This window comes from Rhamphochromis sp. 'chilingali', assembly GCF_963969265.1.
Source record: "Rhamphochromis sp. 'chilingali' genome assembly, chromosome: 2".
Lineage (NCBI taxonomy): Eukaryota > Metazoa > Chordata > Actinopteri > Cichliformes > Cichlidae > Rhamphochromis > Rhamphochromis sp. 'chilingali'.
Window position 1 is genome coordinate 28,747,056 of NC_137930.1, and position 10,905 is coordinate 28,757,960.

Sequence of the window (10,905 nt, forward strand, 5' to 3'; positions counted from 1 at the left end):
CAGGGTGGTAGAGGATGCGCATCGACAAGTGCGTCTGCGAAGAGGAAGTTCACACACGAAAACACAAGCAGTTCCCGCATGCTGTTGCAACCATGTTCGAAGCTGTGGAGTAGCGGAAAAATGTTTAAACTTAATTGCCTTTACCACTTTATGAAATGTTTTCAAGCCCACAGCCGTGTTTAACAACGCTGAAAAGCTTCTCTTAGACATTTGGATAATACCTGTAGGTCTGGGTGAATATATTTCTATATTATTATATATATTATGTATATATTTAATGATCCATTCATTCTACATTTTTGCTGTTTACGAAATAGCAGTCATGTGTGAGCGCATTTACAGACTTTAGTGATCAGTAAAACAAGTTACTAGTGACAAAAGTCATGATGACTGTAATCCTGGTCTTTAATGAGTTTAACCTTGATTTTTAGTCGAAATTTGCACGCTTGTCACATTATTGTCATTGTTTATATCTGAATCACACTTTTGTAATAACTCAGGCTTTTCCCTCAGTGAGCTGCTGTTCACTGCAGGAGACGTGAGCCTACTCATTATGATTCATACTGGAAGGCTAAATCTGTTCCAAAACACTTTTTGAGCTGTAAACATGTTATCTTACATACAGAATCAAATTTTCTTCTTGTGCCCCAAAAGCCCTTGATGTATGAATTTCTGTAAGCTAAAACCTTTTACAGTAAATATTACAATCATGCTGTTATGAGAAGCAAAAATCTTTCCAGCACGTGTTACATGTTTGATGTCTAACAATATAAGTGGTGCACTGAGGCTATGGATGTTTCCTCAAGGACGTCTTTGGACCTGTTCAAATCTACCTTGAACAGTAATATTTTTTTATATAAACCACAATAAAGGAACAACATAATGTTTAACACCTTACATTCAATTTGAACCATAATAAAACAAACAGTAACTGCCACAGTTTTCAGGATAATAGTAACATGATAGTTTTGAATGTATTCTACAGTTTAAGTCTCAGTTAGGGTTCTTTCAACTATAAGAAGATAAAATTCGGCTGTTTTTTTATTTTGAGATTTGCAGGACTTTGCATGACCACAAAGACTTCAGAAAGTGAAAGGTAAAATAAAAAATGGCTTTATATCCACTCAGGCCAGTTGAGAGATGTAATCTCTCCAGCATGTCATGGGTCTGCCATGGGGCTTCCTCACAGTGGGACATGTCTGCAACACCCCACCCAGGAGGTGCCCAGGGGGCATCGTGGTCAGATGCCTAAACCATCTCAAGTGGCCCTTCGATGTAAAGGAGAGGGGGTCTACTTTTTGCCCTTCGCAAATGACTCAACTCCTCATGCTATTTCTAATAGAAGAACCAGCCACCCTTTGGTCATGTTATTGACTTGTTGCCAATTTACCTTATTTTTATAGCATGAGTTCACAGAAACAGCCTTCTCAGAGTTCATCATACTGTAAGGTAAGGATCCTACAGAATTAGAGAAAAACCTCTGTGAGCAACCACTTGGGGGCAGTGTGGAGGAAGAACTCCCTTTCAACAGGATGCCGCTGCAGGCATCAGACTTTTGTAGGGGTAACCACAGAGCAACAATAAAGAAGACAACCATTCATAATATGTAATAATGGCATCTGTGTTACCTGTTGCAATCATAACTACACAATTTATCAATAAGGAAAGTTTTAAACCTAATCTAGAGAGTAGATTAGTAGAGAGGATGTCTGCGCCCTGAACCCAAACTGGGAGCTGGTTTCATAGTAAAGGGTCCTGATAGCTGAAGGCTCTGCTTCTCATTCTGCATTTAGAAACTTTAGGAACCACAAGTAAGTCTGTAGTCTGAGAGTGAAGAGCTCTGTTGGGATAATATATTACTAGGACGTGTTTAGGATTTCACTCAAGACTTTTGTTTATGAGAAGGTTTTCTAATTCAATTCTGAATTTAACAGGGAGCCAATAAAGATAATCTAACAAAGAAGAAATATTATCTCACACAAGTCTGTGTTAGTACTCTCACTGTGGCATTTTGGGTCAACTGAAGGCTTTTTAGAAAACTTTCAAAACAGCCTGATAATAACTTACAATAGTCCAGCAGAGGTAACAAATGTTTTCCAGCATCACAAACAGGATGGTTATAATCTTAGTGTTATTGCGCAGATGAAGGAAGCTACCTGAATATTTGTGTAATGGATGAGTTAAAGGACATATCTTGGTCAAAAATTCCCCACAGTGTTGCTGGAGGCAAGAATAAGTATCTTATAATACAAAATATTTTTGAGATTTCGGTCCAAAACTGAAATTAGAAGTACAAAATTTCACATCAAAGCTTTTATAGCTACAATTTTATTTGAATTGTGTCATTTGAAGCCACAGAAGGCACAATTGTATAAATAAAGTTTGGTGTCACTGACATAGAAATGAAAATGTATGCAGTGTTCTTTAATAATAATACTTAAGGGAAGAAAATACAACTGAAAAGCTGTCAGTCAAAGCATGGCAGACTTTTATGTGTGAGAAAGACACATAGTTTACATGAACAAACTAGAGTCTATCAGACAAAGCACACATTTCCTTGGTCTCTGCAGTAAAATAACGAATGCGATATCACATGCCTCACCGAGCAGCACAGAGGTGAGTCCAAGTCTGATGAAAGCAATATCTACTTATTTCTCCCAGTTTTCTGTTGACACACACAAAACAGCTCCTCCGTATTGAAACTGTGTTCACAGTGAGGTCAGTTTTGATACAGCTGTAATCAAATGCACTTAAGCCATAATCCTACCTCAGAATACGGTGAACATTCTATCTCTTCCTCTCGGCTCTTTCTCCCCAGTTCTGTCACAGCACAATGCCACCTTATTCAGTACTACATGAAAACAAAGCTTCATATAAGCATGTTCAAACTCATATGAAGCTTTAGAAAAAGGGTAAAGTTTTGTTAAAGGTATATTTTAGTGCAAAGTACACCATTCACAGGGTGCTGCTACACAGTAGCTTACTTGACTAGGCAGGTGACCCACATGCTGAAAGGCCACTGGGTTCAACTATTTTCTGCATGTCATTCCCCCTTGCTCTTTCTCTGCTTTCTTGGCTACTGTCCTGCCAATTACTCCAACAACATAATCTCATTCAGATATTATATTAAATATTTATTTAATATAATATTTTCCTATGCAAAAATCAACCCTATTAACTCTAGGAATGGTCCATAATCAAATACACAAGCAAACATTTATTGTCTCCAGGATATGGAATCCAAATCCAGTTTTCATGATCCTCTGGCATGATCATGATCCTTTGAGTTTGTTGTGAATTTTTTTGACATCTATTGAATCTGCATCTAATTCATCGTGGTACAAATATCCAAATCATCCCCAGATGATGAATTATATCCAGAAATCATATTTTTCTGTAATCTGCAACAGATTTTCCAAGTATGTAAGTAACTGCAAAAACAGTTAACATGGTAAACATTGCCATTGCCATTCTAAAGTGCTAGACGCTTCCTCGATGCTTTTTATTGCTCTTTCCTTGTAGCTTAACTTGACATCTGGTCATAATGTGGGCACAGGAATATAAAAACCATTTTTTCCCAAGTCAGTCTTGGATATGTAAATGGCCTATATTTGTATAGTGCTTTACTAGTCCTAAGGACCCCAAAGCGCTTTACATATCCAGTCATCCACCCATTCCCACACTGGTGATGGCAAGCTACATTGTAGCCACAGCCACCCTGGGGCGCACTGACAGAGGCGAGGCTGCTGGACACTGGTGCCACCGGGCCCTCTGACCACTACCAGTAGGCAACGAGTGAAGTGTCTTGCCCAAGGACGGGGCTCGAACGGGCAACCTTCCGATTACAAGGCAAACTCCCAACTCTTGAGTCACATATGGATCCTGTATAATTTTAATTATAAGACCAAAGAAGCTACTTTTCCTTAATATAATTACTCTCCATCAATATCTCTGCCACTACTCATCCATCTTCCTCGTTGTCTTCATCCTCCCTGCTGTTTCTCTCTTAGCATCTCATCCATAATGGATGTGCTCCAAAACCTTACATACATGGATTTTATTTATGTGTGCAGTGGTGTGTGCAAACACACATGCCCGTATAAATTCTGACCTAGTTCATGGAAGCAGCACTGATTGCTGTTGAAGAGAATTTCAATCCCTTCTCAGTGAAACAATCACATGACTATTCATGTTATTACACTTTAAGATGTTTTCCTTATGTTCGCTTTCTGTTTTTGACCTATAACTCACAAGATTACTTCTTTATGTTGATGTTTTTTCGGACTAAGTTGCTTTATGCAAGTGCAAATAGGTAGATCAATGCTTGCTTAATTTTATCTTCAGCTATATTTATGTACATTCTCTGTCTTCCTTGGTCACACACAAACGCACATTTGCATGAATTTCTAAACTGAATACCTACACCAAAGCCATGCATTCACTGTTTGTCTGCACACAGTGCCAGTGGCATCTGAGGCGCCCACTGGCTAGTGTTCCATTCAGTAAGATGAGTGACAATGACATTTCTGGGCCAAAAGGATAGCTGAGGGATAAAAGCAGACATGTGCAGGGAAGGGATGGAGTGAGAGAGCATGGAAACCCACTTGCCGAGTCATGCTCAGTGAGCTGTACACAATTTCTAGAGGGTCAAATGGTGAAGCAGTTGCTTTTCTGTGAGCTCACTCTACTCATGTTTTTCAGAACAGTAAAGACTTTTATTTGCTCCAAGTTTGCTCTTCAGTTTGTTGCAATTGAATAATTTTGTTGCAATAAAAGGCAGAATGCAATGATTTGCATTTTCCAGAAACCCACATTGTATTCACCATAGAATGCAGAAAACATATCATATCATAATGTTTAAACTGAGAAAATGCCCGAGGACATTTTGAATTGGATGGCAGTGAATTCATCTCAAAACAGTTAGGGAGAGGGTCATATTTACTGCTGTGTAGAGCCCCCTCTTCTTTTTAAAAACAGCCCATAAACATTTGGGAACTGAGGAAACTAGTTGATTAACTTTTAAGAGAGAGATGCTGCCCCATTGTTGTCTAATTGGCTTCTAGCTACTTGACAGTCCTGGGCCTTCTTTGTGTTTCTACAAACAAAAAACCTGTTTTGTTTTTTAAATAATTGCATTCTGCTTTTGGTTGCATTTTCCACAGCATTCTAACTTTTTTGGAATTGGGGTTGTAAATGAGCAGGGAAGATAATAATAATGGACAGAGATAAAAAAATAAATAAATAAATAAAAACATAATAACAATAACAATGAAAAATATAAGTAACTATAATTTGTGCAACCGTGCAATTAGTTTCAATTGTATTTTTGTGCATTTAACAACATTTTCTATTGTGATGTATGTATTTCTTCATTTAATTTTTGGACCTCCAGGTCGTAAGCAATAATTAAATAACTATGCTAAATCTTCTATTTTAATGGCAAACTCACATTTTGCAGCTAACTGTTGCCATAACTCTCCCTTAGGTGGCACCAGAGGCCTGGCATTTGGTGCTGTAAGCACAACAATGTATACTCAAGGGGCTTCCTCCCATGTATGGAGATTGAAGTGGTGTTGCAGCATGGCCTTCTGGGTAAATGTCATGTGGCACAGAGGGCATCTGAAAGGCTTAAAACCAGTGTGGATACCAATGTGAGTCAGATTATTCTTCTGAGAAAAGACTTTTCCACAGACCAAACAGAAATACTGTCTGTGTTCCTTCAGGTGGCCCACATAGCTCTCAAAGTGCTGAAAGACTTTGTCACACTTTCTGCATAGGTATGGCTTTTGGAACACTACTGTATCCGAGTTATCTGCAGCAAAATGAATCTTGGACAGAGGTGTTTTAGGGTGGCAAAAAAGACTAGAGTTCCCTAGCTTTCCACTTTGTTGCAGTTGATTTGCCTTTGGCATGTACTTCTTTTCCTCCTTTGGTGAATCTTTAACATCTTGTTCGTGTTGGTTTTTGGAACTATTTACCAGTTCTGTGTCAGCTGCAGAACTGATCATGGTGGCTGTGGAAGACATTAGGTCATGTAAAACTGCAGAAGGGTGTGGATTACCTGCAGTGTGAGGAGCATGAGATAATGGGTTGCTTGTGTAACATGGCAGAGCATCTCCTTCTTTGCCCAACTTCAGCATGTCAAGGCAACATTCTGCATCTTGAGATAAGTCGATTTTGGCTTCTCTGGGTTCTCTCAGTCCTATAGTATCCACCTTGGCTTCTTGGCCGGCTGTCAACCTGGGGTTTACCACGACTGTTCCAACTTCCTTGCTATTTGTTTTGTGGATGATAGCGTCGGGCAGGGCTGCATCCCTTTCCTTCGGATTATCAAAGCTGGAACCAAGCCACCTGCTGCTGAGCTGCTGGGTTTCCTTCTCCTCTGAGAGTCTAGTCAGATTCAAGAAAGGCGTGGTGGGACTGAGGTACTGTGAAATAGCCTGGACACACTTCTCCACCACCTGGCTCATCTGGAGTACACTGGCTGCAGTCAAGTAGCTCACAAGTTCTCTCTGAGGGACCTGCATACCAGCAATGGATGAAGCAACAATGAATATTAAAGAAACAGCACCAACCGTAAGAAAAAGAGGACTTATTATACTTCTTTGTGAGCTTCTGAGACCGTGAGTCATGCAGAGCTACTATAATAGAATGTAAGAATAAAAATATGGATTGAAAAATTTGTACAATAGGTTCCCCTTTAAAATAATATTCCTCTTGTTCACTTTAAATATGGATCTATTATAAAACTATATCTAGAACCTTTCATTATAGTACAGAAATGAATGATTATACAGTAAAACAAACACCTCAGCTCAAAAGACTTTTGATATATGGCCATATTCAGCTCTGTGATTACAGAAACACTAGATCTTGCACCTCTAGGAACCCTGTGTAGCAGGACAGGAGTAGTGTCTTGGCAACCTTCACGTTGGAAACAACAGCCACACTCAGCTCTGATCGGCCTTTGTGAAGCAGGAACTGATCACGCAGGAAGTCTGAGGATGCTGCAAGCACCACTCTGTGACCTTGGAACTGGAGAGGATGGACAGTAGAGTCCTGTGGCCTGCCCAAGATGAGCGTGATGTCACAAAAGCGATGTTCTTCTCTAAGATCATTCATTTTGCTGAGGATGGAGTCCCCGTGGTTGGGCAAACTAAACTGCAGAGTCTCAGAACAGCCTGGCATGATGGTCTGTCTATAGTAAGAGCATAGTTCTGTTATCATATGGATGCAAGTGTGAGCTGCATAGATTACCCTAATTTTTCATGTTTATTAAAAGGCTCCAAAATGTGGATAACAACCATGTTTTCATTTTCATTTTTCAAATAGGTTTTGGGCCCTGTGTAGGAGTGAGTATACTGCATGTGTGACATTTAAACACTGTAAAGGTTTTGGCATTGTTGGAGATACCATAACATTAGCCCTAAATAACATGATTTACTGGCAAATTCAAACATGTCATAATCAGTCAAATCAATATCTAGCGATCCAGCCCCACCTTGTACTGCAGCCTCATGCCGTGGTAACGGTTCCTGGGTGAGGAATGGATGAGAACCCCAAATAACTTTGAGGAAACACTGGCCTCTCTATTCACCTGATCTCCTTACGGGTTCTGGCGTTCCTGAGGTTTAATTAACGCTCTGCAGATGTGGAAGGATTTATTTCGGTAAAGAAACAGGCATCCTGACTTGCAGTGGCTCTTTGCTGAGGAGGCTTGTGGCAGCAGTGTGTGTGTGGGTGCCTGCGTGCGTATCCACGTTATGCAAGAGGGCATGAAGTAATTAACCCCTTCAGTGCTTTTAGTTCAGCCTTTATATATATATATATATGTATATATGTATGTGTGTGTGTGTGTGTGCGTGCATGTCTATATATATATATATATATATATATATATATATATATATATATACACACATATGTGTGTGTGTATATATATGAAGAATTTGTTGTTCTGCAATGATGCTCAAAGCAAAACACAAACACACTTGGTTCATGTCCTCCTTGACTTCTCAGTGTACATACCTATAAGTAAGAGCTTTACATGGTCGGGACCTTGAAATTAAACACATTTGGTTTACTTAAAAAAACAAAACAGTTTTAATGGGCTGTGTTGGTATTCACTGGTATTCACTGTCCCACCACTTGCAGCCTTGGAGCAAATTGAACAGGTGGACTCAAATTGTAATGTGCAGCAGACTTATCATGCTTTTTTTATTTTCTGTAATATTTTCTCAGTTTGGTCACCTCAAACGTAGAGCTCTGGCCTTGTGCACGGAAGACCCTCCCACCTTCTGCACGTCAAAGAACTATTCTTTGCCTTTGAAAAACATGAAGCAATGATTTAGAGTAAACTGCAACTGAAATACACACTATCAAGGGTTTATGTATTTCAATAATCAATCATAAAGAGAAATATGGTTGGTATAAACTGAATGCATTTTAATCAAGTATTATTCAATTTCATTCGATCAAATTCCATTAAATTTTACATTTTAAATTGTACTTATGTTACGAAATTACATGGAAAATTAACATGTAATTAATTTATGTAAAGTCAGATATTAAATTTTTTTTGTGTGTATTCAAACCTTCTTTTTGCCCGGGTTAGGCAATTAGAAGAAAATCTGTCTTAAAGGGAGGGTGGCCTTAAAGTAAAAGGTGCTAAAACACCTTGTTTCAAACAGTGTAAGATAAACTTTGAGCAGAGATTAACTTGATAATTAGCACAATAGAAACCCTTTAAGGCAGAAAACTTCACTAATATAAATGAAGAGCTTTTACAGTCATAGTACATAAACATGTTCTATCATCATCATCTGTTTGTATAATGCACAAGCTTGAAGACCCAATATGATGATTGTCTTGTTTGTCTTGTTTGTTTTGCAAGTTTATTTTAGCACAAAATGTATCTCTATATATCTTGAAAAATATAGATAAATTGTGTGGTCAGCTGTGAAATGCATTTGACTTTTTTTTTAATAATGTGTGGACAGAGTTTTGCATTCCAGTGGTCATATGATGGAAATAGATTGAAGTTGCTGATCTATGCGAACCACCTCAAGGCGTGGATTTGGGGCTGCACACAAAATGTGTATTTATTGAGTTAACTCAAAGAAAAAGCATGTGAGGATCATCAGTGGCAGGGTCAGGTCTAAAGAGCTAATAAATCTGAATGGTTGCTACACTGCTCCAATTTGTGCCAGAGGATAATATTTTGGAACTTTTAAAGTGTTCCAAAGGAGATGAGAAAAAGAAAGGATTTAATCCAAAACAGAATCTTGGAGAGACATCTCTCTTTTTTTGGTAACAGAATGTCTTTGTAATATCAACCATTCATCACAGAACATTTTGTTCAATCAGGTAGAATTTGAATTTTACGTATACATATGTTTCCCTGTTGCAAATGGGCCAAAAAGTGAGACGCAACAAGGTTATTGCTTTCTGTTTGACCAAATCTTCCCAAAGTTCCTGTCACCTGTGGTTTTTAGGTCACCACTCATCCCGTGGTTATTTCAGTCAACTTTGTGGTGTAGAGAAATATTTCCTTGCACTTTTATTTATGTAACCATGTTGATTTAGACATAGACATGGACTTTATTTAAACTCACACTGGGGAAATGAACTTGTTGCAGCAGCACAAGTGACAGAAAAAAAAAAGGCGAATTAGACATGGATTAGAAAACAATGTGTCATTTAGCTAAAAAAATAATGTGACTATGTGAGCTTTTGTAGCTGAAGTCTCTCTCTTATATCACTGCCCCCAGTATACTGAATAAAATTTAGCAAAATTTGCAGTGCCAATAAATCTAATAAAGCAGTGGTTCTCAAACTGTGGTATGTGTACCACATGGGTTCCCTCTAATGGTACGAGGGAGGACTCCCCCCAAATTTTTAAGATTAAATAATATACCATGTTCTTTTTGAGGGATTTCTGAAAATTTTAAATGTACAGCTCTGCTATCACTTCCGACATAAATGAAGACAGGAAACTAAACAGCAGTGGCGTTTGTAGGGCTATGTGGTGGCAACACAGTCATTAACATACTGCTGCATGGGCTGAGCTGTAGTTACATCGTAAGGTTTTAAAAACTGAGCTTTAAAAAAAACAGTGGTAATGAAAACCGAGAGAGGCCGACAGTGATCACCGACTGTTTTTAGGGGCTTGTTCAGATTAAATAGAAGAAGATACAAAGCTTTAAAACATGTTAAAAACACAACAGCCTTAATAAACGAAGAGTAGTTTGGACTCAGAAGCAGGGTTCATAAGTCATCATTTAAAGACCGGATTAAAGACCGGTGAATGTTTTAATGCAGTGCAGTTGTTATTATTATCACTTGTCACATCCTGTTTATGACAGTTAAAATAAATAACATTAATTTAAGAAATAAATAAAACATAATAAAAAATAATTATTTTTAATTAATTAAAAATATACAGATACATATTTTCTATAGTTGTTTGATTTAACTGGATATTAGGCTCATCCAGCAAGGGCATTTATACATTTTCTGATTTTTTTTTTTTATTATTATTTTGACGCTTTGGTCCTCCATACATGGCCAGAGTGGCACTCATCATGGAGAATGCCGTTTATTTTACTGAACACCATCGATCTATAATGCTTAAATGAGTAAAAACATTTTAATGTCGTGGCTGGGAGGGATTTTTAGGCTCATGACCTTAAAAAAGGTCAAAGCTATAAAAATGTGTTCAAGGAAAAGTAGCCCACAGTATTTTCATATGAACTGAAGCGAAGTAGACCTGTAAAGGGGCCAAAAGTAAACACTGTTGCTGATGGCTGATATATCAACATCGTTTTTATTTTTTCTACGTCAAACGCGGAAGGAGCTAGGGCGAGGGCAGAGAGCCAGAAGCGAGCTTAAACAGAAAAAAAAGGG

General features: G+C 38.2%; 1 pseudogene across 1 annotated transcript; it reads right to left on the reverse strand.

Moving 5' to 3' along the window:
- Positions 1-5,458: 5,458 nt before the first annotated feature.
- On the reverse strand, positions 5,459-7,188 carry LOC308383738 (zinc finger and BTB domain-containing protein 26-like; annotated as a pseudogene). Its single transcript has 2 exons — positions 6,880-7,188; positions 5,459-6,521 (listed from the first exon to the last, which is right to left on the reverse strand). The product of its transcript is annotated as a zinc finger and BTB domain-containing protein 26-like (transcript).
- Positions 7,189-10,905: the final 3,717 nt, after the last annotated feature.